This window comes from Homalodisca vitripennis, chromosome 2 (genome assembly GCF_021130785.1).
Source record: "Homalodisca vitripennis isolate AUS2020 chromosome 2, UT_GWSS_2.1, whole genome shotgun sequence".
Lineage (NCBI taxonomy): Eukaryota > Metazoa > Arthropoda > Insecta > Hemiptera > Cicadellidae > Homalodisca > Homalodisca vitripennis.
Genome location: NC_060208.1, coordinates 33957741 through 33977164, shown reverse-complemented (window position 1 = coordinate 33977164; position 19424 = coordinate 33957741).

Sequence of the window (19424 nt, the reverse complement as noted above, 5' to 3'; positions counted from 1 at the left end):
GTCCGTCTGTCTGTCACTCTGCTTGATATTGTTTCTACACTGTCATTAAGGGCGTGTCCCTTCAAGGGAAGGTCTACAGTAAGAGTTGTCTTGGAGGACGAGTGATATAGGTCTATAATTTTAAATGTGTTTTTGTACCATCATATGAACAAAATATATATATTATAAAGGCTCCATCACATATATTATTCTAAATTTAAATGAAAATTATAAAAACTACATGTAACAAGCATTATTCTAGGCATATAGTTATAACGCAAGCTTTACAAAATAAGCAAGTTAGTAAGAATTCGAGTATGAAGTAATTGATGTTATTATTTTTAATGTTTTAATTTATTACTAATTATCTAATTACTAATTACTAATGAGTAAAAATCGACTTAATTTAAATTTGCCGTTTGTTTCACAGAATACGTATGATCCCTAAGATCACTATGTTCACGACAAATACTGAGTAATACCTGTTAGAATTCATGCCTAATAAATGTTATTCTTTGTAGTAATACAGTAAACAAAAATTTCCGAGAAGAATTTAACACAGATAAGGAAACTAGAGGAGGCCAGATAGACATGGTGATGGAATAGTATAGATTATCAATATGGTATGGGTAGGCATCTATAAATAAATAAATACTATTTAAAATTAAAAGTGAAGTTTGGCTATTAATACTAACGTTACCTCATTTCCAAATTGCTGTTACGTTTTTTATACGCATAGCGAATCTTAAGCGCGGACGAGCAAAGTGCCAAATGAAATTTAGATCCGGATTGTGCATCACTGTACGGATTCATCAAACCTAATGAAAATCAGACTTAATAAATGCGCCTATCCAAATCTCGATCAGCCCAGAAGACCCGGTCTTGTCACCGCGCCCCATTACCTAGGACAGGTACGCCTCTTATTATAACGGGACCTTATGCAAATGCCACTGTTTTTCTTGATTGTACGCCCGGGGTCTTAGAGCAGCCGTTGAGCGAACTTCACACGGCTTACAATTAAATTATTTTATTAAGGTCTTTGTGTTTAGTGGGGGGCCTTTGGGACATTTGCATGTCTCAATGCAATTAACCCCGGGCTCCCCGCCTGCGATCTTACAATGTATTCTACACCTGGCAGACCACTCTTGGGCGTGCCACAAGGTTCTGTTTTCACACTGCTCTTCTTACTGAGCTAAAGTTCACATATTGCCATTTCCTGCCAGACGAAACATCTAAAAAAATAATTATGGTTACAATAAACAAAAGACGAGTTTACAGTTTCTGTACTTGAATAAAAACGTCTAATTAAAAGAAATGCCAATAAATTAATTTTGTTTTACATGTTAGTGTCAAATTGAAAGATCTAAGCTCAAATACGTTGCATATTCAATAAAATGTTTTACTTTTGGTGATCGTGTACACTTTTTTAAAGTTTTAAAAATATTTCATAAACTTAACTTATTATCTTGAAAAAGAATTTAACATCCCCTAATGTAAAATGATACATACACTTGCATTGTGTTTCATGTTTTAAATAATAAATTGTAGAGCATGTATTTAAAAATTGTTGTATTTTATTTTAAGAAAGAGAAAGTTGGAATATATTGCACGTTTCTTTTTAACTTACGTGGGTATAAAAACTCTGGAAAAAAGATTTATTAAAACAAATGTGTATGGTTAAAACCGGAACGACCGGTATTAACATTCATAAAAAGCGTCAAGCTCAGAGATCTATGTAGAACAATCATAGGCACAATGAGTTATGTTATCTATTAGACCATTATGTCGGGAGCAGCGAGAAAAAATCGGCAAAAAATCGGTCCGCTATCTGGTCGCTTAGACAATGTGCTGGCGCTGCAACAACGGAAATGTCGGATCAGATTTCTACTGATTAGCATATGGATAATAATTAATATATAGCAGCTGCAAGCTGGCTGTTTAGGGTCGACCTAGAGAACGCTAGTATGTACAGTTGAGGCTTTCTAGTAATTGTGGTTCCTACGTGGTTTAGGGCATTTATTTGTCGGCGAGTTGTTGGCATGAGACCTGAATCAGATTATTCACGTATGGTATACATGTTAATTTTCTAGAAGAAGCTGCCTTATATGTATTTATGTAGATATATAAATTTAAATTCAAATACACCACACCACGTGTCGCGTAACAGACTTCGTCGAGTTCCAATGCAAAATTTGAAGTCTATATTTAATTATTGACAGAGAGAACGAAATGTTTACATCCCCTAAAACAAATGTGTCAGCCTACTGAGTGATTGAGTAATACTGAGCCAAATTCCATGCTAGGACATGCACCATCATATAACTCAATGTTGTCTATGTAAAAATGAGATTTAATTTAAAATTTCAAGTCTAGGAATGAAGTATTTCTGGAAATCTTGCTACATGATACATGTAATTTTTTTTCTTAAACTGGGTTTTATATAAGTGTATAAACAATAAAATTATGTCAGTAACACAATAAAAAGCCACTAAAAAATTATATTGTAACTGTTGGAATATTTAGTCCACATGTGTTAATATCTCACATGTTAAAATCTCTTATCAGTATACTTAGTTTCTTTACAAATGTATTTACTAGTTGCCACCATGGTCAATCATACACCAATTTAAAAGTATTCGCTCTCAACTAAATCCTATAGAATGACATGCACTAAATCAAACGTATTCCTGATAAAAAAATAAAGCATAATTTCAATTCTGTAGGTGAGGTCGTTTACGAAATATAGTGTGGACAAACAGAGAGGCAGAAATTATAATTTTCTATCCGCTCGAATTAGGCTTAGTTAACTTTCAGCAAATAAAAAATTTTAAGATGTTATATCATGGATTGTAGATTCAATTTTGTGCAATATTTTTATATAGTAAGGTGTAAAATACAAATTTGGCTTTTAGATTATCGTGAAATTTTGAATTGGTCTTAACACTTTCAAATTTTCAAATGTTTGTTTTTAATGATATATTTTTATACTAAATATAAATACATTTTTATATATTAGAAATAAGAAAAGTAAGTATTATTAAATTAAGAGTTATATAATATGCCTAGAAAGGTTTATATAATTTCACAAAGTAAAAATAATCAATAACACAATAAACTTACACATAGTGCAACCCATTTGATAATGTCCAGCCAACTATAAAACTTATTAAATCGTTTTATAACAATTAATTGCTTATTTTAGAAATAAAAATTTAAATAAGTTAATGGTTGTGAAATATTTTAAAGTTAAACTGGCGCATTGTTTAGGTTAATTCAATCTCTGTGGGTTTTTCGTTTTCAATATAATTTGTTGAACTGACTCCATTTAAACAAATTTTTAATCATTAACACTTTAATTGGGGCTTAACGGTATGTTAAAAATGCCTCTTAATGTAAATACTGTTCAAATGTTTCCTGGTTGTGCTTAAGGGAATGTCTTTCAAATAATTTATCTTTGTCTAGATGAACAATGTTGGCCCTATGCCCTGTAGTAAAAACTATCAAATGTTAGACATTTCGGGAATATATCCTTTCGACCAATATTTACTGTTAATTTTATAAATCAATTTTGTATTGCACATTCAACAAATCACGTCACCTAGGTATTATCTAAATCCAACCGATGTATGATTGCCCGAGTGCCAAGTAGAAGACCTAAGGGACTAACTAGCCCCTAATTAATTAACGTCGAGCATTACATCTCTTGATGACGTCATTCCGAGTCAAGGTGACCTGACGTGTGTTACAGTGGATTGGAGGAGCTTAGGGATCATTGGAGGGGGAGATAGAGTGTAAGGTTTGGAAATTCGAGATTGATAGCTTTCATTCATATCTGGAAAACAAACAAAAAATGTTTGTACTCATTTATGACAACAAAGTAAACCTTAATTTTCAAATGAATGTTTGTTTCTTCAAATCAAAAACTTAAACTGCGCAGGTTTTACACATGTTATACAGTTTTTTGTTAAATTGAATAATTAGTTAAATTATTTGTACTAAATTTAAATAATTTACTCGTACATATAATAATACGTAATAGTACTGTAACATTATGTATATATATTTCAATAAAAATTCTTCACGAATAGTTCTCAAACCCGGATCTCTCACTTGCCGGATGAGAATATGTGAGAGAAACGTGCAAATACAAAATAATTTTATCATAAAAAGTAAGGCCAATGTGGTGCAGTGGTAGCGCACTCACCCGGCAAGTGAGAGATTCGGGTTCAAGTCCCGCGAGGCGAGTACATTTTGTGATTTAATGTGTATTGAAATAAAATTACGCTATTACTATTTATACTAATTACACACACACACACACACACACACACACACACACACACACACACACACACACACACACACACACACACACACACACACACACACACACACACACACACACACACACACACACACACACACACACACACACAATACGTAATAGCAAGGATAAGAGAAATATCTATCATTGGAGTAAGAGTGATTTTAATGTCAAATTCAAGACTTTGTCCTATTCTTGTATTAAAAAAATCTCAAACTCTTTCAAAACACAAAATGGGTTAGATTCCCCTAACTATTTACTCGAGAATTCCAAAGCACGCAATAGTACATAACACGAACCAAAGAAACATACACAAATACTAAAGTAAATATGTATAATCACATCGTGGCGTGCTTAAGAAACGTGTTATGAAATGGAGCAATAAAACTTCCAAAAGCGTTTGATAATATGTAGTGCCACATAAATATGCCACAGGCCGCCATTTAGTACTTTTACAACAAAATTGCTCATGAATATTAATCCTCAATTTGCGATAAGAGTTAACAGCCTGTTTCCTGTCCGGCGGTAGGTTTCTTACGCAATACAAGCAAATTGATTCTGAGGTCAATTTAGAGTAAATGGGATGTCACCTTGGCTTATACGATAGAATAAACAAGTAGCCTGAGATTGCATGCTCTTATCAATACAAGGCAAGGCCAGCGAGTCTATTGGAACAATAACTTTGAAAAATTTGAGCTAGAGAGTGAACGATAAGAAATTTAATAATTTATTGCTATTCATACTTTGAGTACTTAAGATATGTTTAGGTCATCGATAGGTGCACGTCGCTCTGGATTTGTATGATACGGTTCGAGTAAGAATATGTAGTATTTGCAAACAAAACTGTAGTAAACACAATTTTGATAGTATCACTCATATTCCATATAATTCCTGATTTTTCCAACAACTTACAGGTACAACTTACACTGATATAGGTAGAAGGATGAGAAAGCTGAAGGTCACCTATTTTGATAAGGGTACGCCAGGTAGGTTCCATCTCTTAATAGTTTGACTTCGACATCTAGGATCCATCTTAGGTTCTCTTGAAGACCATTTTCTGACAGTCTACCATCCAGTCCAACCGATTCGAATGCATATGGGGCACTTCAATGGAGGAGGTGTGAAACCAGTCCAGCTTCTCTACTCCATTATCAAGTCCTGACCAAGGCTGGAGCAGGAAGCGCCTTGTCTTTGTTGGCGTGTGGGAGCGGTGGCTGGGCAAAGGAAGCGGCCAAGACGGCAGATGGCTCTGGTTTTGTGTTGTGTACACGTGTAAGACGTTCATACCGTGGGAACGTAAGTGGTCAATCCGGTGGTACTACACGGAAGACAAATAGAAGGAACTTGTCTTCACTGACAATGGGCGCAGGCAAGTGCAGGAACATGTCAACTGCCCAACTGACATTTGCGTTTATCTTCGGTCAACCGTAATTTATATAGGTTGTTGATTTAATATGAAGAATAGATCTTTTAGCTGGACTGTGGAACTGGGCTAAAATCAGTTTAAACTGAATATAACATTGTACTACATCACTCCCAATACTTTGGATGTTTATTGATTTTTGAATGATTCAAGACTTTACATCATTCTGGCATATACTAAGTTGATTATTTACTCACCGAACTTTCCAAGAAGAAAAAATTATTTACCAACTAAAAATTTATAACTTATTAAGTAAATCGAACAATAGATGGATACAACCTTGTTTTCAACCAAGTTGTGAACCTTTCTCACCTGGTCGAATGATGGATCCTTCAATAAGTTTGATATCACTGGCATAAGTAAAGTATGAAATCCATAAAAATTTGTTTTAAAATTTAAAAATATATTTGACCTCATTTAAAGTTGGCTTAAGTAGTGAAGAACAATGAGAGGGAGTTGCGCTTTGCCTGTCGAGGTGTCTTCTGAACCAAGGCGTACATAACCTCACTTTCGTAACGAGTCGCTCATGCGATTACCAGCTGATGTTCAGGCGCCAGGTGTCAGCTGATTTATTAATACTCTGACGTCACCGGAGACACCTGAACCAACTTGTCTTGAATAATTGAGTCACAATCTACAGCGTTCTATCTTCTCTCTGTTTAATATATTCCCTCTAATGTCATCTCTGTCTCTCGTTTACTCCTCCCCCTCTCGCTTGCTTACCATGCTCTGCCAAGCTACTGAACAAAGCCTTGGCACGAAGCTAATTCAATACACCTTGTATTTAAGTTTTGCACTAGTAATATAATTGTACAGCTAGCAAATAGTAGTAGAATTAATAATTTTTATTCCCCTTTGATTTGAATATTTAATATAAAATGATTTTACTAAACATTTTGTATATGTGGTAAATTTTGAGATAATGGATACTCTTTCATACAAAATTGCTAATATTTCTTAACTGTCCATTACAAGTTAGATTTCCATAATCAAACTTAAAGTTTGCCTTCAACTTAATCTAATTTTTGTTCAATTCAATGAAATTCCCAAAAGAATAAAAGTTGTTGTAGTCAGTTTCAATAATACAGGTCATAGTGTAGCCTATGATAAATAGGACAAAAGTCTTTTATCAGTGTTTCATCTACCAATGATTTCTCACCATGGTGTTCGAAAACGTTAACCATGATATACCATAATACGAAATCAATTACCTGAAAAAGATTTTGGGAATAACTAGAGCAATCACATTCTAGTTTTCTTAATCGAAATTTCTGAAGTAATTCAGAAAGTACCATTCAATATCCTAATTTCAATATTCTTCGCTATGGAATCATTTTTTAAGTGCTCCGTAATCGTTATTCATACAATAGTTACAAAAATTAAAAAGAATTGTATAAGGTCCGTTATATAACGAAATAAACGTAAACGTTTAATGGAATTTAATACAAATGTGTTTGTATTAAAGGTGCTTCAACTTTTTAGGATACCGAAGACATAATAGGAAGCAGATGTTTGTTAGCTTAGGCATGTGGGCCTTCATTTAAAAAAGGTTTGGTCCATTTGAAAGAACATCATTTCAGAGTGCTGAGTCCAGTTCCAGACGAAGGATTAACACCGGTTTGAGAACTGGACAACATGAATGTCCTGGAGCTGTGCGGGCCTTCTATTCAGGATATCCAGCAGGACGGGTTCCGACCCCTACATCCTTTAGGTTCAGTCCAAGGACGTACATGCCACATACAGGTCTGACCACTTCGTCTGATCCCGGTTTTGGGAGGAGGTAAGAATATTTTTATTCTACCTTTGGACTCACACTCGTTGACCGATAGTGGTTTCTTGAGTATTGCTTTATGTAATCGAGTATTTTTGTTTCTTAATATATAAACATGTCTATATGATGAGGAAATAATTAAGAGTTAAAAATCCTAATCTGAACTTAAGCTTGCTAGTGAAATTAAAATTAATTTGCAATAACTTACACGTTTATTTCGTAGTAATGTTATTTAACCTACAAATGTTAGTTTAAATATATACTTTTTAGTTCTTTATAGTTTTTTAAGTTCTTCAGAGAAATGATCCCTCTTACAGATCAGAATCATTGATAATTTTATGTGATGAGGTAAATTCCTCAACATATAACCTATAATGTCTTATCCGTAACTCCACACACGCATAACACCTCAATACAGTTGAGGCGTTATAGCCAACACCTTTCTCTCAGCGTGGTAATGGCTCAGAAATCGATTGTAGGAAGATAACTCAGAGCCTAATATTGACTGGCCCCATAATACATTTTAAACGTAAAACACGTAAATATATTTATGTACAAGTTTATGAAACATGAAAGCAAAAACAATCTAAAAACGTAAAAAATGTGGTTAATAAATATTTCCAATGATATTTAATGATTTAATGATATTTGAGTTTTTGTGTTATATTGCATCATATTTATTCAAGGCCAATTCAGTCTAGTTGCAATTAGCTTGCAAGTGACATTTGATTATTAATCCTTTAAGTATAGAAAAAGTACGAATTTGCATCCTGAGTAATAAGAAAATAATAACCGCATACGAAAAAAAATTCAATTTCGCAAATAATATTTAGTGATGAAATACGAATTTCGAAATAAGATTTATTAAGGAAAATATAACACAATCTTTTGAGATGCTATTACAATTAACGTCAAGTACTACAAATTTAGAACTATGCGTGATTCAAATGACTATATGAATGAAAATAAATTTATATAAATACCGGTATGTATGTATAAAACTATACATAAATTTATTGTTTTACTGTTTCGACATGATTTGAACCAGAAGACTTTGGGACCGTTCGCACAAGGCTAGGAAATAATATTTAAAGTTCCTTTCAGTATAAATTACTATTATTGTATTAATATCGTAAATAGACCAACACGTATGGAAAGCCATAATCGCAATTCACAGAAAAATAAATTTGCTAAGCTGTATAATGAGATAAAGTAATTAATAAGTAAGTAATCGAAATAAGATTTAAAGATATACGTAATGTACTTGTTGGAGCAAAGCAGACTATAATGTATTCAATTAAGCCCCGTTCAGCTCCGTACTCTGTACTCAGGCTTATGTAACTCTAACCATTTCGGTAGACGAATATAACTCTTGTTATAAGTTCAGTACAAGTTAATCTACTTAAGTCGATGATGCTCTCCGTCAGCTCGCTGTAGCTTGTCAAAAATTAACAACCTGTCCAAATACAGTGAACAAGCAAGGCTTAGAAACTTTGCTGGGCTCCTAGTGAGAATTTTATAAGCAAAGATTAATATTAGAATCCTTCTCTTATTACTTCAGCCTTCGTAATTTAAAAAATATTTGAAAAATCTAAATTCTATATGCTTAGCCTATGTTGAATCGGATAAATTTATACTTTAATCAAATATATTTTTTATTTAAATTAATTAAATATTGAAAAAAATATATTAATCACATTTTTTTATTCTCTAAAACCATTGCGTACTTTGCATTTTTAATGTTGATATATATTATATACTATGAGAAATCATATTTATGTTATCACAATCAAATTATTATACATATTTTACCTAATTATTCTATATTTCAGGGTTTTCAGACAGAAATAAGATATGATGGACCTTTGTAAAATGTCTCATTATAATATTAAACTTGAGATATTAATACAATATTACTTCTAACGTATATTATTTCTTTAAATATGAATTGCCTTCCAGTACATACAAACTTGCAATGCCTAAAATAGGAGAATACATACGAAGTCACGATACAGTATGGCTCACAAAACGGGTAGGGGAAGCCTTATTATTAATTAATGTACCCCTAAAAATGTAATTAGTTAATTATTATTACAATTTCAAGTTTTACTTTAATTGAAAATAAAACTTACTCTAACTTATCTTTAAAAACCGTATCACTGCAACATATCAAAAATATATATTAATAATATTTTGGTTGTTTAGTTTGCCTTTTATCAGTAGAGTATGCCCATTGGCTGAGCGTTAGAGAAGCTTGCAACTTTAAGGACAGGCAAAAACTCAATCTATCTGTCTTTTGTGTGCGCGATCTCTGGAAACCTAACTAACCTATAGACTTCAAATTTTGCAAGAAGCTTTATTTCTATAACAGGAACACTGCATTTGATGATGATGCATGTCATTCTTTGGGAATTTGCTGAGCGTTAGCAAAGACTTATACATTGGTCTTACTGGTAACAATTCTGGTAACCAGAAAACATTATTTATATATAAATTTGTAAACCATCCGAGTGCAATCATACATGATTTTTATATGTGGCAATTTTAATCGTGCAGTAAAAGGAGAATTAATAGAAAGAAAAGTTAATATTGAAAGTAAGTGATAAACTTTGTTTCACCTGAACTTTTTCATTTGTACACGGGTATGAAAACTAACTTAATTAACAAAACTGTGAATTTATCACATGGCAAGATATTTAAAGAAAGATTTTATTTGCAGACTAAATTTAACATGTAGCTTAATGTCTACATAGACACAAATGAGCAGTATGATGGTGGTTGTCCAAGTGCGTAATTTGGATGAGCGTCATTTAAGTAGGCTGACACAATTTCTCTATTTTTGCCGTAGAGCTGTAAAAATGTCAGATCTGCACGATTTTCTGTCTGCCTAACTGTTGGCAGACATCTTAAGAATAAAATGGGTTATAAGCTTGAAATGTTGTTCAGTGAAGCCGAGTCGAGGTGTTGCGTACTTATAGCTTGTACGGTGGGTTTGATGTACACAAAAATCAAATCTTCAGTGACGTATTCCCATTATTCTTTTACTTTGCCAGCAGATGCACAGTTGTAAATTCGTTTTGAGTATTGCACATTGCGTAACTTACATAATAGACCACTATAAAAATAAAAATTTACATAAATATTACCACAGACCCTTAAATATTACACATTTCTATAATAGTAATCATAGAGTTTTCAAAATTCTGCAAAAACTGTCAGAATTGACTCCTTGCAATTTGAAAAGTATAATGTCGTATTTTTGTATTTTGCAACAAAATAATAACATTTCCTGAAATTTGTAATATGGGGTTTTGGCCGGAAATGGTATACAGTTATAATTTGGCCACATGTTCTTATTATCCGAAAAATGGCGACAAAATACAGCGACAGTTACAGATGAGTGTTAGAAAATATAGGTAATCTTGAATTTTTAAGGCTGAAATTTTAACAGGTTTTAATATTATATCATTGGAATAGAAAAGTAAAAGCTGAAAATTTTATTGGATTGTTTACAATGAGATCTAACCTGCGAGAGAATTGTATTTTCTCCTCATTGCCTTCGCTGACTACAAAGGCGACAAGAACATTTCAACGTACAATGTTTCCCATTTAAATTTTCCTAGGACATATCTGTAGATGTTTGTAAGTATAAATGGCTCATTACTAATTGTAATAATTCTCTAGAACATACTTATCTGACTTTGATAATGCAGATAATTTTTTTCCTTTGTACAAGAGAAACAGTGTTGTTACATTTATATCCTTAACAAATAAAAGCAGTGTATTACAGTGTATTAATTGTATTAACAGTGTATAATGTTGCTATTTATCTGAAACTACTATATAAAATGCTATGAAACTGTAAATTTCTATGATAATTTTTATTATAAATGCTTTCTTTGTATAGGTTTATTTACTTGACCTAGAGCCCATATTAATGGCCTTAAGTTACTCTTATCAAATTTAAACTTAATAAAGTTTCCAAACGTACTAAAGCAAAAAATGAGGTAATGAGGCTCAAGACCATTACCTTAGAGCTGAACATTGCAGAACGATTTTGCACGACGATCGCATTAATCCTTAATTCTATTTAAAATTACAATAAAATCTGACAAACTAAATGTTATGAAGTGTTACACAGAAATCCAATTTATCTTAAAATTCTTCATAATTAATATGACTTTTATTTCCAATGTTAGGACTTCACGCTTTGAAATTGAGAGTTATACAACCCAATAGCTTGCATTAGCTTTTTAACTTAAAATAAAAGATATTTACGTGGACGATGCAATTTTGCATCACACACATGATACTTCGTCTTGGTCATTAAGAAATAGGTTTAGTATATATGAAAACCTTCATAGGTTAAGGGATATGAAGCTGGGATAACAACTAAATTATAAATTACGCAGCACTCATACATTTCAATTGACGTTGATTTTGTAGCTTTATTTGATAGTAACAAAATAACCTAACAAGGAAGCTATTAAAACTTTTCATAAATTATAAATTTTCCCATAGATGTACAGTTCTTAGAGATACATTTGATTAGGTTGATTTTACCTGAAATACGAGTATAACTAAGAATAATTATTAAAGTAAAGAAAATAAGTACTATGCCATACTGAATAAGAAGTACATTCGTCAACCACGCAATCTTCAACGTATTCCTATTTATGTAAAAAATATTGTATGATGTTTTTAAACAGCAGTAAGCAAAACAATATTTTTTTGTTAATGTGCTTTAGGGTTGTGATTTAATTTCAGAAGGGCATTAAACATATACATTTGTTGTTTACACATTTTTCCAGAACAGGAAACAAATCAAAGTCATTTTAGTGGAATAACCTTCACCATAATATTTACGAAGGAATCCACTGCAGTCAGGAGAGTCGATGGGTCCCAATCAATACAGGGCAAGCTGCATACGGATCCCATTTTACGACGGAGGGAAGCGAAGTTGTGCAGTTTTCTAAGATATTTGAGTGCGTGCCCCCTCTCCCTCCCAGAACTCCTGGGGGTAGATATTGATTCCGGCCGCCATTCCTGGATTCTGCTCGCTCGACTCCGCTCTCCGCGGCAGCGAGCAAGCAGCTTCCGAACTTCAAGCCTGCAGCCTTGAGCCCACGCGTTGTCGGAGTCAAGAATAACCCATTGTAAGACTCCGTGGCGCAATTAAAGGAGTGTTATGCCGCTCTCCAGAAATTTAAAGAAGGTCCACAAAGGGAACACTTTGTGTTCGACTCAATCCTGGTTGATGAGGACGATTTTGTAAGGATCGGAATTGAGTCGTAAGTACACGTTTAGGGATACACTTTTAAGAAGTCTATTTCGGTAGCTTTTTCTCTGGCAGCGTTTATTCTTGAGCTGTATTGAAAAAAAACCTCAATTATGATGTCCTTCAGGATCACCTTATCACACAGAGATATCATATAAAAGATATGATATTAAATGTAATGAACACGTGACATGTTTATACATTCCAAAGTCATATTTCAGGAGGAAGATATCAGTTTATTAAGAATTGTAGCGTACGAGTAAACTCGATCGTAAAATCGTATTTATGACATGTCTAGGTCTACACTTCAAGCAGTCTCTAAGTGCTCTTTTGGCTGTGAAATGCGAATAAAACTAAGAATTGGAATGAAAGCTCATTTATTTATTTTTAATTACGAATAACACACCGAATAAACAGTAAAAGGACAAATATACATTCATGGGGCCGGAAACATTTAATTTATGTCTCTCTGTATCTCTGTCTGACTCTTTGTTTGCCTATCTGTCTGTCCGCACGTATCTAGAAACAGAACTGACCCATGGACTTGAAATTGTTCATCAAGTTCCATTCATAAATAAGGAACACTGAGTTTGATTACAGTGTAGGTCCATGGGAGCTTTATTAAATATTTTTACATTGATCTTATGTGTACCTGGCAAATAACAGAATAAATAAGTTTTAAACAAACTCATTATACAAATAAGAGATTTTAACATGTGACATATTAACACACATATTAACAATTCCAACGAATCCAATATGAAGTTATGATGGCTTGTTGTTGACTTTTATTATTTAAACACTTGTGTAAAGCCCAGTGTAGTGAAAAAATGTGAATATAATATAATATTATAATTATAATTAAATATAATTATAATAGAATTATATTATAATGTACCATGATACTTCGAGAACGATTTTATTTCTAGAGTTATATACAAAACTTCATTTCTATATAGACAAGAATGATTCTATTATATGGCATGCCCGCCATGGAATGGAGTGAGTGTCATATGACACAGTAGGCTCACTCAGCGAAGCCTGTTGGGTGGCACGTAGTGTGGCGTAAACAGCGTAACACATCTTGTTATGAATATACACATTTAGAAAAGATGTGGTAGAAACAAGTTGTGATAGGATTGAAACAATAATACACAAGTCTGAAACCACTACCAAAACGAGATTACAACGTAAAGCGGTCGCAATTTTTAATTAAATATTTACATGGTTTAACACAATAAACTACAATAATTGATTTGACACATTAGCAACTAAGTGGAATGTAAAACTTTTATATCCTAAGTGTCATTAACACATTCATTAAAATTACTCCGTTGACCGTCATAAACTCATAGTAATTTCTACTTTGAAGGTTGCAAATAGGGCAGTGAATAAGTTGTATATGCATTACTCATCCGTATTTCACTGAAATACTTCAATATATATTTCATAAACAAAACATTAATTTTCTATCAACATTGATAGCATAAAGTTACTATGTAATATTTTGTAAACATTTTAGGCGTTTAATAGTGCATATGTATAACTTTGAGTCTAATCATTTGTATCAGAAACTTTTATCCAAAGAAATGATGGTGAACTTGCTTGTAAACTTACTTTCTATAGGCATTCCCTGTTCTAGTTTGAGTTAGGTTTGACAAGATGTATGGTGTACAATCTGGTTTTATGTTTGTTTTAAAATGACTCTTAACAAATAGAGTCTTAAGAATTGATATAACTGCATTGATTTTAACAATGAGCAAATTCGTGTTGTTTTTATGTTATATGTTATATTGTTGTTGAAGACAATTTTCGAATTCTAAAGATAAAATCAGAAAAACAGTTTACGCCTTTTTCTGGAATTTTAGACAATCAAGATGTCTTTGACAGCAATTTAGCGAAGCTTATAACTCGAAGGGCTAGCCTTAGCGAAGCCTGTTACGTGACATGGTGTGGGGTATTCCTAACTTTTAGATAAATTCACAAAAAATATTAATAGATAAAGTTTTAATCCAGACGTTTTTATAGGTAAATTCAGAATTCCGCGTGAACAAATAACTGCCTGTGATACAAGTCAAATTATGAATACAACAATTGCAATCATGATGGCAACAAGTACGTGACATCATGCAGTCTCATGTGCGAAGTAAAATAAATTTATTGATGTTCTTAACCAGATTTAAAAGGCCCAATCTCCGGTATCAACTAAATCTGACAATAACTGTTTTTATCTTATTCTTATATTTCATTATTTTTTAATGTTTTATTTTTATAGACGGAATATATATGTTGCATCTTTATACAGCATTATTTAAAGAAAAATTAACGATTGAATAATATACCCTAGTTAGAAAGACTATCTTTCATATGTTTATAACAAATTGTAGAACAGAACAATAATTAGTAATTCTTTAACATTCGCCTCAATTTTGGACATATGAGTAGGAACAGCCTGCGACACAGGCAGTAAAATACACGGGGTTGCGTTCTCAAGAAGCCACGTATGCTCCGTACTGCTGGTAATGATAGTATGAACAGTTTTTAATGAAATTATATGATGGGCATGGTATACATGGTACTGACCCGCGTAATTCATCCAACGCTTACGCGTGGGATATATGGTGAGATTATCTGAATCTGCACAATCCCTCAAAGCCATTTTATTCGACTTCCTGAAGTCAATACTGCTTCCAACGTGAAGCCTATTGGTAATATCTGGTTCAGAGCCTTGTGAATTAAAAATGGATTTGAATCCACATCAGTTACGAATATTAAAGGGAAAGGTTTTGAGGCCAGTTTTTGTGAGAAATTAACAGAATGTCTGGATTTTTAGTTGGGGTATCGTTGGATCTATCCTAGATTAAAATATATCTCTAGAATTTCTTCATGTCAGCTGTGAACACTGCGAATAATCCCATCTTTACAATGGAATTTCACTGCACCAATCATTAAAACGTATGAAGTCCAATTGGTGTGTTTTCGAGCACCTTCATTTAATAGTCCGATATTATTAAGCATACTGTACAGTTAAGTAACTGTCATAGTGAGAAATCACTATCATCCCATTTCTTCTTACTAAATACATTAGCTTTGAACCTCCAACAGAATTAACATTAGAAATCTTCACATGGACAGTCAGTATTCCCCTATGGGAATTGCCAAAGTCTATAACGGTAATTTGGTGATATACCTATTTCAGCATTTCATCCAAAGTCCAAAGCTTTGAAGATTGGGGCCTTCTTTAGGCCTAATCAGGGTACTTGCAATTGTAGTGATTTATCCAATGCAAAGAACCGAGCATGGCAAATCCAGCTCATTGCAACATTAACATTTGATACTCTACTATCTGAATTAACTAAACATTCTTCAGTAACTCCAAGTAATATATTTGGTCACCATATATTAGATTTATTATTTTTCACAAAATTTACTCTAGAGTGTAAATGGTTCTTACGTAGATACGCAGACTAATCTTTTTATTACTTTTGTGTCTCGCATACCAGCAACGATACACTGATACTTAATGATAGACCTCTTAGACGAGGAATAGTACCTGAACGTTGACATAAGATTTAGATGTTGGAGAGGATCGGTCAAGGTTTTTTGACCATAAGGGTTGCAATGTTTCTAAACCTATCAGGCTAGGTTAGAGTCTTTCACAGCATACAATCAAACCCTTTTTAATTGCAGATTAGTTCTGTATAATGTTGAAGTATATTTTAAAATAGTACCAAGCAGTATGTAACCATTACAGTACACGTTGATTCATTTATATAATATGTATTAACTGTGTGTATTATAGCTCTGATTAATACATATCAGCACATATGAATAATTCGTATAAGATACTGGGTTTGTGTTTAGACTGAGGGAGAGATTTTTTTCTTCAGGGAAAACAAATTAAGTACTTGCTTTCTTTTAATACCACCTTTGCTACTTTACTTAATAAACAAAACGGGGTGGGTATTGATGGACTACTATTAGAGATATTAAAGTCAAGTAAATTACACATTTAACCTTTCGACCTCCTTTTAGGTTCACTCGATCAAAATATTCAGCTTCAACATTATGATATGAAGAGTTGGCTGAGCTTTAGCGAAGTCTATCATTCGTGAGGCTGGAAACATTCTTTTCTGTATATTTGTCCGGACGATATCTCGAAAACGATCTAACCAATAGACTTGAAATCTTTTACGGATCTTTACTTATGTATTAGCAACACTGAGTTTGATGATGTTGAATATCAATCTATGGGATTTGGACGAGCGTTATCGAATATTTGTACATTGGGTTTTATGGGTAACTATAATAGAAACAAGAAAAAAAATAAAAAAAATTCAAACCATATTGAATCTAATCATTTGAGATTTAAACATGTGCTCTTTTTCACAGATTAAAAGTGAAAATAATTGGAAGTAGACGATAAAACTTGGTGAAAAGATTTGATATCAGGTCACTCTTGTGCTGTATTAACCTCCTTATGACACCGGAACTTTTATTATATGAACACAGTCATGAAACCTAACTTAATGAACAAAAATGTAAATGACGCGACAAGATATTTCGAGAAAAAATTCGTCTCCTGACTTCAAATTTTGTATGAAACTTAATTTTTACATACACAAAAATGTTTATGCACAAGATGGTGCATGTCCAATCATAGAATTTGGCTGAGCGTCAAAGAAGGCTATGACTCAGTTTCTCTTTTACTACGGTAGGGAATGATTATTTCTTTACGATTGCCCATCTTTCTTCCTGGACACGTCGAGAATTAAATGAGCTACAGATTTGATAGTTGTTATACAACCTCAGCAAATCCGGGTAAGCAACACGTTGTGTGGCGTACTTCTACTTACTACTTTGTATAATATTGTAAGTGATGTTACTGTATTCACAAGTAATTTGTAACTGTAGTGCTAAACACATAAAAAGCTTGTATATTGAAATATTACTGTTTTAATATTTTTTTATCTGAGAAAGTGCTTCAGAAGATTAATTTATGTGAGAGCCAACTTTCACACGCAAGGCTTTGTTTTGTCTACATTGAAGTGTCTCACAACATCAATTTATTGATGCTCGTAGTTACTTCAACTAATTTTTATAGTAGTATTAATTTTATTTTTTAATTTGCCTAAACTCTATTTGTGCATTTTCGTGTATAAACTGATGGTCTTACCCAGAACTTTTAGCACATTCCTTCAATCTGGACTAGATTACTGGGACTCAATTATAAACCAAAACTACTTTTGTCAATATTTAATCCTTAATGCATACGTATTGTGAGTGCAGAAACAGAATATCCCATAGTATTTAACATATTTATACAATTATACTTGAGAATTTGTCACGGCTTAAATTGAATACAATTTTATATAATGACTATAGTAATAATTTAAAATAATGAGAAAACATTCTCTTCATTTGCATTGTTATAAATAGCTATTTATATAATACAGTATTGCAAGAACTTTAAAGCGAAAAAGTTAAGAAAGTTAGGGGTGAATAAAAGTCTGAAATGCTTAAAAACGAAACATACCCAAACAAATATTTATCCAACTGAAAATTAATTTTAAATCAGATCAAAATCTAACGTCTTAGTTTTTGGCACCTTTAATTTTATTAGTCTGTTTTGCAGTTATTAACACTGCCCTTACTCTGCTTTAAAAATGAAGCAACATGAAAATTAAAAGTTTGTTACAGTTACATACTGAAAGGAGCAAGCAGGTTTCCAGATTATTCTATAAAACAATTTCCAAAAACTAGGGAATATGAAAGTTATATTTTAGAATAAAATTAATTACACCTAATAACTATGAAAAAGGTGTAAACACCCGTAATTGGGAAATTTACCACCATTTTGTAAATGTTTTAGAAACAATAATTAATACTTATAGTATACAAAAAAAACTTTCAAGCAAAAAAAAAAAAACAAAACAAAACAAAACAAAAACAAAAGAATAACAAGCAAAACTGAATCAATACAAACAGCGAAAAATGAAAGTAAGAGCAACAGTCCGGAAAATGAATAAAGTGAAAAATAAAATTAGCAACAACAATCGATGGTCAAAACAAAAGTGGTTAAACAACACAGCACTTAAAAGAAATATGGGAAACAATATTCCACAGTATTCCAACAAATTTACTTACGAAAAATTGAAGGACACAAGTCTGGAGCTGCGAAGCACTCGGTAAATAATAAAATTAAATCACACACTAAGCCTAACAAGGCCCAGACGGTACCGACACCTCCTCTAACGGACTAAAGACAAGCGCGATTTGCATCGCAACCCTTCTCCGTGTTTTTGCATACTGACATTTCCTCTTGTTTTTTCCCTTCCCCTCAACCCTTTGCTTGGATTCTTTTAATTTACATTTCCCATCAATTAGAGCTTTGTTTAGCGGGACCCGGGACCGCGACCTCTGTTTTTTCTCGCGGATCACATTTCGTGATGCAAAACGCGCTATTAGCATACTGTGTCGCTTCCCGGTCACAAACCGGTCGGCGGCATGCACGTGAGAAAATGTTACTGTATTGTGATTTGTCGTGTGTTGTAGTTATCGGTACGTATGTTAAAGTGATATACTCCTTGCTTTACCCACATCTTTAGATTCATTACTTATCTTAAAGCTAATAGCTAAACTCATATTT